We start from the raw sequence: 13229 nt of genomic DNA, 5'->3' as shown, positions 1-13229 counted from the left end.
CCAGAGTTTTATAGAGCTGCATCATTATCCCACGACTCTTAAACTCTTTCCCTCGACTTATGAAAGCTAACACCCTAGCTACCTGTGAGGCAACTTTCAGGGATCTGTGGACACGTACCCCCAGATCCCCCTGCTCCTCCACACTACCAAGTATCCTGCCATTTACTTTGTACTCTGCCTTGGAGTTTGTCCTTCCAAAGTGTACCACCCCACACTTCTCCGGGTTGAATTCCATCTGCCACTTCTCAGTCCACTTCTGCATCCTATCAATGTCTCTCTGCAATCTTCGACAATCCTCTACACTATCCACAACAGCACCAACCTTTGTGTCATATGCAGACTTGCCAACCCACCCTCTACCCCCACATCCAGGTTGTTAATAAAAATCACGAAAAGTAGAGGTCCCAGAACAGATCCTTGTGGGACACCAATAGTCACAACCCTCCAATCCGAATGTACTCCCTCCACCACAAACCTCTGCTTTCTGCAGGCAGGCCAATTCTAAATCCACCTGCCCAAACTTCCCTGGATCCCATACCTTCTGACTTTCTGAATAAGCCTACCGTGTGGAACCTTGTCAAATGCCTTACTAAAATCCATATAGATCACATCCACTGCATTACTCTCATCTATATGCCTGGTCACCTCCTCAAAGAACTCTATCAGGCTTTTTAGACACGATCTGCCCTTCACAAAGCCATGCTGACTGTCCTTGATCAGACCATGATTCTCTAAATGCTCATAGATCCTATCTCTACGAATCTTTTCCAACAGCTTTCCCACCACAGATGTAAGGCTCACTGGCCTATAATTTCCTGGACTATCCCTACCACCTTTTTTGAACAAGGGGACAACATTCACCTCCCTCCAATCCTCCGGTACCATTCCCGTGGACAACGAGGACATAAAGATCCTAGCCAGAGGCTCAGCAATCTCTTCCCTCGCCTCATGGAGCAGCCTGGGGAATATTCCGTCAGGCCCCGGGGACTTATCCGTCCTAATGTATTTTAACAACTCCAACACCTCCTCTTCCTTAATATCAACATGCTCCAGAACATCAACCTCACTCATATTGTCCTCACCATCATCAAGTTCCCTCTCATTGGTGAATACCGAAGAGAAGTATTCATTGAGGACCTCCTTCACTCCTGTCATCCTTTTGTTCTTCACATCATTGAAGAATGCCTTGGGGTTTTCCTTTACCCTACTCGCCAAGGCCTTCTCATACCCCCTTCTTGCTCTTCTCAGCCCCTTCTTAAGCTCCTTTCTTGCTACCCTGTATTCCTCAATAGACCCATCTGATCCTTGCTTCCTAAACCTCATGTACGCTGCCTTCTTCCACCTGACTAGATTTTCCACCTCACTTGTCACCCATGGTTCCTTCACCCTACCATTCTTTATCTTCCTCACCAGGACAAATTTATCCCCAACATCCTGCAAGAGATCTCTAAACATTGACCACATGTCCATAGTACATTTCCCTGCAAAAACATCATCCCAATTCACACCCGCAAGTTCTAACCTCATAGTCTCATAATTTGCCCTTCCCCAATTAAAAATTTTCCTGTTCTCTCTGATTCTATCCTTTTCCATGATAATGCTAAAGGCCAGGGAGCAGTGGTCACTGTCCCCCAGATGCTCACCCACTGAGAGATCTGTGACCTGACCCAGTTTGTTACCTAATACCAGATCTAGTATGGCATTCCCCCTAGTCAGCCCGTCAACATACCGTGACAGGAATCTGTCCTGGACACACTTAACAAACTCTGCCCCGTCTAAACCCTTGGAACTAATCAGGTGCCAATCAATATTAGGGAAGTTAAAGTCACCCATGATAACAACCCTGTTATTTTTGCACCTTTCCAAAATCTGCCTCCCAATCTGCTCCTCTGTATCTCTGCTGCTACCAGAATACTCCCAATTGTGTAACTGCTCCCTTCCTGTTCCTGTCTCCCACCCATACTGACTCAAAAGGGGATCCTGCTACATTACCCACCCTTTCTGTAGCTGTAATAGTATCCCTGACCAGTAATGCCACCCCTTCTCCCCTTCCCCCCCCCCATCCCTTTTAAAGCACTGAAATCCAGGAATATTGAGAATCCATTCCTGCCCTGGTGCCAGCCAAGTCTCTGTAATGGCCACTACATCATAATTCCATGTATGTATCTAAGCTCTCAGTTCATCACCTTTGTTCCTGATGCTTCTTGCACTGAGGTACACACATTTCAGCCCTTCTACCTTACTGTCTTTACACTGTTTATTCTGCTTCTCTTTCCTCAAAGCCTCTTTATATGTTAGATCTGGCTTTACTCCATGCACTATACTTGCAGTTCTCGCATGACCTTTATCCTCCTCCACTTCACTATCTGCTCTAACACTCTGGTTCCCCTCCCACTGCAAGTCTAGTTTAAACCCCCCGGAGCAGCACTAGCAAACCTTCCCACAAGGATGTTAGTTCCCCTCCAGTTCAAGTGCAAACCGTCCTGTCGGAACAGGTCCCACCTTCCCTGGAACAAAGCCCAATTGTCCAGAACCATGAAGCCCTCCCTCCTGCACCAACTCCTTAGCCACATATTTAGCTGCATTATCTTCCTATTTCTAGCCTCACTAGCACGTGGCACGGGTAGCAATCCTGAGATTGCAGCCCTGGAGGTCCTGTCCTTCAACTTTGCACCGAACTCCCTAAACTCTCTTTGCAGGACCTCCTCCTTCTTCCTATCCATGTCATTCATCCCTACATGGACCAGTTTCAGTCACACAGTGATTCCTGTCTTGGTTGCTCAATGATTCAAGTTTCGGTCTCACAGTGATTCCAGTCTCAGTCACAAAGAGATTACAGTTTCTGTCACATAGTGGTTCCAGTCTCAGTCACTCAGTGAATCCAGTCTCGGTCTCACAGTCATTCCACTCTCATTCACACAGTGATCCCAGTCTCAATCACACGGTGATTCCAGTCTCAATCACACGGTGATTCCAGTCTCAGTCTCACAGTGATTCCAGTCTCGGTCACTCAGTGAATCCAGTCTCGGTCTCACAGTGATTCCAGTCTCAATCACACGGTGAGTCCAGTCTCAGTCTCACAGTGATTCCAGTCTCGGTCTCACATTGATTCCAGTCTCATTCACACAGTGATTCCAGTCTCGGTCACTCAGTGAATCCAGTCTCGGTCTCATAGTGATTCCAGTCTCAATCACACGGTGATTCCAGTCTCAGTCTCACAGTGATTCCAGTCTCGGTCTCACATTGATTCCAGTCTCATTCACACAGTGATTCCAGTCTCGGTCACTCAGTGAATCCAGTCTCGGTCTCATAGTGATTCCAGTCTCAATCACACGGTGATTCCAGTCTCGGTCTCACATTGATTCCAGTCTCATTCACGCAGTGATTCCTGTCTTGGTCACTCAATGATTCCAGTCTCAGTCATACAGTGATTCCAGTCTCAGTCTCACAGTGATTCCAGTCTCGGTCTCACAGTGATTCCAGTCTCAGTCATACAGTGATTCCTGTCTCAGTCATTCAAGGATTCGAGTTTCGGTCACACAGTGATTCCAGTCTCGGTTACACGGTGATTCCAGTGTTGGTCACACAGTGATTCTAATCTCAGTCACACAGTGATTCTCGTCTGAGTCACAGAGTAATTCCAGTGTCATTCTCACAGTGATTCCATTCTCGGTCACACAGTGATTCCAGTCTTGGTCACATGTTACTGGACCTAATCCTGAGGAATGAGTTTAGTGTTTTATCTTTCGATTTTTGGAGGTGGTGGATGTTTCTGAGAATTATGTGTTGGTGCAGAGGCTGGTGGGTGGTACTTGGCAGGTGAGGACAAGAGGGACCTTGGGGTAAGAGCAGACATGCCTGACACCCCTCCATGGGATCCCACCACCAAGCACATCTTTCCCTCGCCCCCATTTTCTGCTTTCCACAGGGATCACTCTGTTCATGAATCCCTTGTCCATTTGTCCCCACTGATCTCCCTCCTGGCACTTAACCGTGCAAGCAGAACAAGTACTACATCTGCCCCCACACCTCCTCCCACCCTACCATCCAGGTCACCAAACAGTCCTTCCAAGTGAGGTGACACTTGACCTGTGAGTCTGCTGGGGTCATCTACTGTGCTCGGTGCTGAGGAAGGCAAATTCCATGTTAGAATTCATTTCAAGAGGTCTCGAATACAGGTGCAAAGATGTGATGCTGAGGTTTTATAAGGCTTCACCTTGAGTATTGTGAACAGTTTTGGGCCCCTCATCTTAGAAAAGATGTGCTGGCATTGGAGAGGGTCTAGAGGAGGTTCACAAAGATGATCCCAGGAATGAAAGGGTTATCATACGAGGAACATTTGATGGCTCTGGGTCTGTACTCACTGGAATTTAGAAGGATAAGTGGGGATCTCATTGAAACCTTTTGAATGTTGAAAGGCCTAGACAGAGTGGACGTGGAAAGGATGTTTCCCATGGTGGGAGAGTCTAGGGCAAGAGGGCACAACCTCAGGATAGAGGAGCGCCCTTTCTAAACAAAGATGCGGGGTAATTTCTTCAGCCAAAGGGTGGTGAATCTGTGGAATTTGTTGCCACATGCAGCTGTGGAGGCCAGGTCATTGGGTGTATTTAAGGCAGAGATTGATAGGTTCTTGATTGGACATGGCATCAAAGGTTACGGAGAGAAGGCCGGGAATTGGGGTTGAGGATGAGATAGAAAAGGATCAGCCATGACTGAATGGCGGAGCAGATTTGATGGGCCAGATGGCCTAATTCTACTCCTCTGTCTTATGGTGTGGCCTCCTCCACATCGGTGAGACCTGAAGTAGATTCGGAGACCGCTTCGGCAAGCATCTACACTCCGTCTGCCCGAGCAAGCGGGATCTCCCAGTGGCCACCCATTTTAATTCCACCTCTTATTCCCATTCCGATATGTCCATCCATGACCCCATGTTGTGATGAGGCCACATTTAGACCATGTATTCCATTTGGATAGCCTCTAACCTGATGGCATAAACATCAATTTCTCAAACTTCCAGTAATGCCCACTAACCTCCCCCTCCCCGCTTCTCCATTTCCCATCCCCTTTGCCCTCTCTCTGCTCATCTCCTGGCCTGCCCATGTTCCTTCCTCCTTTTTCTTTCTTCCATGGCCTCCTGTCTCTTTCACCAGTCAAATTCCCAGCTCTTTACTTCATCCCTCCCCCTCTAGATTTCACCTATTACCTGGTTGTTCTGTCTCCCCTCTCCCCACCTTTTAGATCTACTCCTCAGCTTTTTGTGTCCAGTCCTGCCGAAGGGTTTCGGCCCAAAACATAGGTTGTACTTTTTTTCGTAGGTGCTGCCTGGCCTGCTGAGTTCCTTCAGCATTTTGTGTGTGTTGCTCGGATTTCCAGCATCTGCAGATTTTCTCTTGTTTTTTATTCTGTGGTGGGTATCCTTAATGAAGGGCGCTGCCTTTCTGAGGCACCACTCCTTGAAGATGTCCTGGAAGCTACAGAGGCTAGAGTCCCTGATGGAGCTGACTAATTTTACAACTCTCTGCCGCTTACTTCGATCCTGTGCAGTAGCTCCCACCCGCCTGCCCCCAAATACCAGACAGTGATGCAGCCTGTCAGAAATCTCTGTCAGAAATCTATAGAAGTTTTTGAGTATTTTAGCTAATATGCAAAATCTCCTCAAACTCCTAATGAAATATAGATGCTGTCTTGCCTTTGATATGTTGGGACCAGCGGTTACCTAGGTGACAGAGCGGATAGTTTGGTCAAAAGCTTAATTATTCTATTGAAATGAAAAGAAGGCAGCATATCATAAATGGAAAATTTAAATCATAACTAATACTTTCCAGCTTTGAATGTAAAGAGAGTTGTTGGCTGTTAACTGACACTTTTAACATTTATATAATTTTCTGTGTCATAAGACAATGATGTGAGCTAATTGCTTACACAAGTAACGACAGTTTGCCACAATGATTGGTGTTGTTATCATCTATATTAAAGATCTGGATGAGAATGTGGTGAACTGGATCAGCAAATTTGCAGATGATGCCAAGATGGGGGTGTAGTGGACACTGAACAAGACTATCAAAGCTTGAAGGGGGATCTGGACCAGCTGGAAAAATGGCAGATGGAATTTAATGCAGACAAATGTAAGGTGTTGGGAGGACAAACAAGGATAGGACTTGCACGGTGAGGGGCAGGGCACTGAGGTGTGAGGTAGGACAAAGGAATCTGGGAATACAGATCCATAATTCCTTGAAAGTGGTGTCAAAGGTAATTAGGATTGTAAAGAAAGTTTCTGGCATATTGGCCTTCATAAGTCATTGAAGGATAGGACCTCCAGGGTTGCAATCTCAGGATTGCTACCCATGCCACGTGCTAGTGAGGCTAGAAATAGGAAGATAATGCAGCTAAGTACGTGGCTAAGGAGTTGGTGCAGGAGGGAGGGCTTCATGTTTCTGGACAATTGGGCTTTGTTCCAGGGAAGGTGGGACCTGTTCCGACGGGACGGTTCACACCTGAACTGGAGGGGGACTAACGTCATTGCGGGTACATTTGCTAGTGCTGCTCCGGGGGGTTTAAACTAGATTTGCAGGGGGAGGGGAACCAGAGTGTTAGAGCAGATAATGAAGTGGAGGAGGGTAAAGGTCATGCGAGGACTGCATGTATAGAAAGAAATCAAAGGTTTGTACCTGATAGAAATGTTCTCAGGTGCATCTGTTTCAATGCAAGGAGTATTGTATGTAAGGCAGATGAGTTCAGGGCGTGGATTGGCACGTGGGATTACGACATTATTGCTATTAGTGAGACTTAGTTGCAGGGGGGCAGGACTGGCAGTTTAATGTTCTGGGATTCCGTTGTTTCAGATGTGACAGAGGGGAAGGGATGAAAGGGGGAGGAGTGGCATTACTAGTCAGGGAGAATATCACAGCTGTGCGTAGACAGGACAGCCCAGAGCGCTCGTCTACAGAGGCCATGTGGGTGGAGCTGAGGAACGGGAAAGGGTTGTATTATAGATCGCCCAATAGTCAGAGAGAATTGGAGGAGCAAATCTGTAGAGAGATAGCAGACCGATGTAAGAAACAGAAAGTTGTAATAGTAGGGGATTTGAACTTTCCGCATATTGACTGGGACTCCCACACTGTGAAAGGGTTAGATGGCTTGGAGTTTGTCAAATGCGTTCAGGAAAGTTTTCTAAATCAATGTATAGAGGTACCAACGAGAGAGGATGCAATACTTGATCTCCTATTAGGGAACCAGGCAGGTCAGGTGACAGAAGTATGTGTAAACCAGCATTTTGGGTCTGGTGACTATAATGTCATTAGTTTCAAGTTAATTATGGATAAGGATAGGTCTGGTCCTCGAGTTGAGGTTCTAAATTGGAGAAGCGCCAATTTTGTGGAAATGAGAAAGGATCTAGGAAGAGTGGATTGAGATAAGTTGTTTTCTGGCAAGGATGTGTTCAGTAAGTGGAAAGCCATCAAAGGTGAAATTTTGAGAGTGCAGAGTTTGCATGTTCCTGCCAGGATTAAAGGCAAGTTAACAGGCATAGGGAACCTTGGTTTTCAAGGGATATTGCGATCTGGTTAAGAAAAAGAGAGAGGTGTATAGCAGGTATAGGCAACAAGAAATAAATGAGGTACTTGAAGAGTATAGAAAATGTAAGAAAATACTAAAGAAGGGAATCAGGAAGGCAAAAAGAAGACATGAGGTTGCTTTGGCAGATAATGTGAAGGTAAACCCGAAGGGTTTCTACAAGTATATTAAAAGTAAAAGGATAGTAATGGACAAAATTGGTCCCCTAGAAGATCAGAGTGGTCGTCTATTTGTGGAGCCTCACGAGATGGGGGATATCTTAAACAGTTTTTTTGCATCAGTATTTACTCAGGAAACTGGCATAGTGTATATGGAAGGAAGGGAAACAAGGCAGTGTCATGGAATATTTAGAGATTAAAGAGGAAGAGGTGCTTGCTGCCTTACAGCAAATAAAGGTAGATAAATTACCTGGGCCTGACAAGATATTTCCTCAGACCTAGAGAGAGACTAGTGTAGAAATTGCAGGGGCCCTGGCAGAAATATTTAAAATGTCCTTAGCCACGGGTGCAGTGCCAGAGGATTGGAGGGTAGCTCATGTTGTTCCGTTGTTTAAAAAAGGCTCCAAAAGTAAACCAGGTAATTACAGGCCGGTGAGCCTGACATCAGTAGTAGGTAAATTATTGGAAGGTGTTCTGAGAGATCAGATATACAACTATTTGGACAGCCAAGGGCTGATTAAGGATAGTCAGCACGGCTTTGTGCGTGATAGATCGTGTTTAATGAATCTTGTAGAGTTTTTCGACAAAGTTACCAAGAAAGTAGATGAGAGCAATGCTGTGGTTGTTGTCTGTATGGACTTTAGTAGGGCCTTTGACAAGGTCCCACATGGGAGGTTAGTTCAGAAGGTTCAGACACGAGGTATCCATGGAGAGGTTGTAAACTGGATTCGAAATTGGCTGTGTGGGAGAAGACAGAGAGTGGTAGTGGATGATTGCTTCTCAGACTGGAGGCCTGTGACTAGTGGTGTGCCTCAGGGATTTGTGCTGGGACCATTGTTGTTTGTTGTCTATATCAATGATCTAGATAATAATGTGGTAAATTGGATCAGCAAGTTTGCTGATGACACTAAGATTGGAGGTGTTGTGGACAGCGAGGAAGGCTTTCAAAGCTTGCAGAGGGATCTGGACCAACTGGAAAAATGGGCCAGAAAATGGCAGATGGAACTTAATGCAGACAAGTGTGAGGTGTTGCATTTTGGAAGGACAAATCAAGGTAGGACATATACAGTAAATGGTAGGGCACTGAGGAATACGGAAGAACAAAGAGATCTGGGAGTTCAGATACATAATTTCCTGAAAGTGGCGCCACAGGTAGACAGGGTTGTAAAGAAGGCTTTTGGCATCCTGGCATTCATAAATCAAAGTATTGAGTATAGGAGTTGGGATGTTATGGTGAGTTTGTATAAGACATTGGTGAGGCCAAATTTGGAATATCGTGTGCAGTTCTGGTTACCTAACTATAGGAAGGATTTCAGTAAGATTGAAAGAGTGCAGAGAAGATTCACTGGGATGTTGCCGGATCTTCAGGAGTTGAGTTACAGGGAAAGATTGAACAGGTTAGGACTTTATTCCTTGGAGCGTAGAAAAATGAGGGGGGATTTGATAGAGGTTTACAAAATTATTATGGGTATAGACAGATAAATGCGAGTAGGCTCTTTCCACTTAGATTAGGAGAGATAAATACGAGAGGACATGGCTTTAGGGTGAAAAGGGAAAGGTTTATGGGGAACAGTAGGGGGAACTTCTTCACTCAGAGAGTGGTGGGAGTGTGGAACGAGCTGCCATCTGATATGGTAAATGTGGGCTCACCCTTAAGTTTGAAGAATCAATTGGAAAGATACATGGATGGGAGAGGTCTGGAGGGTTATGGACTGGGAGTAGGTCAATGGGACTAGCGGAAAAATGTTTCGGCATAGACTAGAAGGGCCAAATGGCCTGTTTTCTGTGCTGTAGTGTTCTATGGTTCTAAGTCAGAATATTGAGTATAGGAATTGGGATGTTACGTTGAATTTGTATAAGCTGGTGGTGAGGCCTAATTTGGAGTTTTGCAACCTACAGGACAGACATCGATTAGATTGAAAGAGTACAGAGAACATTTACAAGGATGTTGCAGGGATTTGAGAACCTGAGTCACAGGGAAAGGTTGGGGCTTTATTCCCTGTGGTGTAAGAGAATACGAGGAGATCTGAGAGAGGTATACAAAATTATGAGGGGTAGAAATAGGGCGAATGCTTGCATAATTTTTCCTCTGAGGATGGTTGAGACTACAACTAAAGATCATAGGTTAAGGTGAAATATTTAAGGGGAACCTGTGGGAGAACTTCTTCACTCAGAGGGTGGTGAGAGTGTGGAATGAGCTGTCAGTGGAAGTGGCGGATGCAGGTTCAATTAAAACACTTAAGAGAAATCTGGACAGGTACATGGATGGGAGGGTTATGGAGGCTATGGTCCAGGTGCAGGTAAGAGGGAGTAGGAAGAAAAACAGATCTGCACAGACTAGATGGGCTGAAGGTCCTGTTTCTATGCTGTTGTGATCTTCCCTGCACATTGGCCATACCCCTCCCTACTCTCCATGTCCATATGCTGAGGGTTTAAACTAGATTGGCAGGGGATGGCAAACCAGAGGGCCAGGTCACAGAATGGAGGGGCTGAGGCGGTTAGATGTCGAGAGCATCAACACTGTAAGGAAGGTTTACTAGAGCTGTCAGGAGTGGTTTAAACCAGTATGATAGAAATGAGGATGATCCAGCAAGTTTACAAGTAGATGATGTGTGTTACGTGAATGTAAGGAAGGACAAGCCAATGATTAGATACAAATGCAGACAGAGCAAAGAGTTAAATTGTACCACAGAGGTAAAATTTGAAAGGGCAAAGAATGCAGGACTGAAAGTGTTGTATTTAAATGCGTGTAGCATTTGGAATAAGGTGGACAAACTTGTGGCGCAATTACAGATTGGTCGATTTGACGTTGTGGACGTCACTGAGTTGTGGCTGAAAGAAGGCCCTAGTTGGGAGCTTAACATCATATACTTTGAATCAAAAAGGCAGGCAGGAAGGCATGGTGGTGGTGTGTCTCTGTTGGTAAAAGGTGGATTTACATCTGTAGAAAGAGGTGACAAAGGGTCAGAGAATGTTGAACCTTTGTGGGTGGAGTTAAGAAACTGCAAGAGTAAAAAAAGCCATAATAGGAATCATATATAGGCCTCCAAATAATATCCAAGATGTGTGGTTGAGATTACAGAGGGAGCTGAAAAAAAGCATATCATTAGGGTAATACACATCAAAGTTGCTGGTGAACGCAGCAGGCCAGGCAGCATCTCTCGGAAGAGGTACAGTCGACGTTTCAGGCCGAGACCCTTCGTCAGGACTAACTGAAGGAAGAGTGAGTAAGAGATTTGAAAGTGGGACGGGGAGGGGGAGATCCAAAATGATAGGAGAAGACAGGAGGGGGAGGGATGGAGCCAAGAGCTGGACAGGTGATTGGCAAAGGGGATATGAGAGGATCATGGGACAGGAGGTCCGGGGAGAAAGACAAGGGGGGGGGGAACAGAGGATGGGCAAGGGGTATAGTCAGAGGGAGAAAAAGGAGAGTGAGAGAAAGAATGTATGTATAAAAATAAACTCTTAATAATTTCTCCTTTGGCTCCTCCCACTTCCTCCAAACTAAAGGTGTAGCTTTGTTGACTTTATTAACTTTCCCTCCAATTTTCACCCTGCCCTCAAGTTTACCTGGTCCATTTCCGACACCTCCCTCCCCTTTCTAGATCTTTCTGTCTCTATCTCTGGAGACAGCTTATCCACTGATGTCTATTATAAGCCTACTGACTCTCACAGCTATCTGGACTATTCCTCTTCTCACCCTGTCTCTTGCAAAAATGCCATCCCCTTCTCTCCATTCCTCCGTCTCCGCCGCATCTGCTCTCAAGATGAGGCTTTTCATTCCAGGACGAGGGAGATGTCCTCCTTTTTTAAAGAAAGGGACTTCCCTTCCTCCACTATCAACTCTGCTCTCAAACGCATCTCCCCCATTTCACGCACATCTGCTCTCACTCCATCCTCCCGCCACCCCACTAGCAATAGGGTTCCCCTGGTCCTCACCTACCACCCCACCAGCCTCCGGGTCCAACATATTATTCTCCGCAACTTCCGCCACCTCCAACGGGATCCCACCACTAAGCACATCTTTCCCTCCCCCCCTCTCTCTGCATTCCGCAGGGATCGCTCCCTACGCAACTCCCTTGTCCATTCGTTCCCCCCATCCCTCCCCACTGATCTCCCTCCTGGCACTTATCCTTGTAAGCGGAACAAGTGCTACACATGCCCTTACACTTCCTCCCTCACCACCATTCAGGGCCCCAGACAGTCCTTCCAGGTGAGGCAACACTTCACCTGTGAGTCAGCTGGGGTGATATACTGTGTCCGGTGCTCCCGATGTGGCCTTCTATGTATTGGCGAGACCCGACGCAGACTGGGAGACCGCTTTGCTGAACATCTACGCTCTGTCCGCCAGAGAAAGCAGGATCTCCCAGTGGCCACACATTTTAATTCCACATCCCATTCCCATTCTGACATGTCCATCCACGGCCTCCTCTACTGTAAAGATGAAGCCACACTCAGGTTGGAGGAACAACATCTTATATTCCGTCTGGTTAGCCTCCAACCTGATGGCATGAACATTGACTTCTCAAACTTCTGCTAAGGCCCCACCTCCCCCTCGTAACCCATCCGTTATTTATTTTTATACACACATTCTTTCTCTCACTCTCCTTTTTCTCCCTCTGTCCCTCTGACTATATCCCTTGCCCATCCTCTGGGTTTCCCCCCCCCTTGTCTTTCTCCCTGGACCTCCTGTCCCATGATCCTCTCATATCCCCTTTGCCAATCATCTGTCCAGCTCTTGGCTCTATCCCTCCCCCTCCTGTCTTCTCCTATCATTTTGGATCTCCCCCTCCCCCTCCCCCTCTCACTTTCAAATGTCTTACTAACTCTTCCTTCAGTTAGTCCTGACGAAGGGTCTCGGCCTGGAACCTCAACTGTACCTCTTCCTAGAGATGCTGCCTGGTCTGCTGCGTTCACCAGCAACTTTGATCTGTGTTGCTTGAATTTCCAGCATCTGCAGAGTTCCTGTTGTTACGTTAATTAGGGTAATGTCACTATTGTAGTGGGAGTCTTCAATATGCAAGGAGATTGGGAAAATCAGGTTGGTGTCAGAAAATGCCTACGAGATGGCTTTTTAGGGCAAGTTGTGCTTGAGCCTACTAGGGGAAAGGCTATCTTAGACTGGGTGTTGTCTAATAACACAGATTTTATTGGGGAGCTTAACGTAAAGGAACCCTAAGGAGGCAGTGATCATAATATGATTAAACTTATACTGCAATTTGAGAGGGAGAAGTATAAGTCACATATATCGGTGTTGAGGAAGGCAAATACCATGTTTGGATTCATTTCAAGAGGTCTAGAATACAAGAGCAAGGATGTGATGCTGAGGCTTTACAAGGCACCGGTGAGGCCTCACCTTGAGTATTGTTAAGAGTTTTGGGCTTCACATCTTAGAAAAGATGTGTTGGCATTGGACAGGGTCCAGAGGAGGTTCACAAGGATGACTCAGGAATGAAAGGGTTATCATACGAGGAACACTTGATGGCTCTGGGTCTGTAC

Source organism: Mobula birostris, chromosome 10, assembly GCF_030028105.1.
Source record: "Mobula birostris isolate sMobBir1 chromosome 10, sMobBir1.hap1, whole genome shotgun sequence".
Classification (NCBI taxonomy): domain Eukaryota; kingdom Metazoa; phylum Chordata; class Chondrichthyes; order Myliobatiformes; family Myliobatidae; genus Mobula; species Mobula birostris.
Note: the sequence above shows the minus strand (reverse complement) of the source record.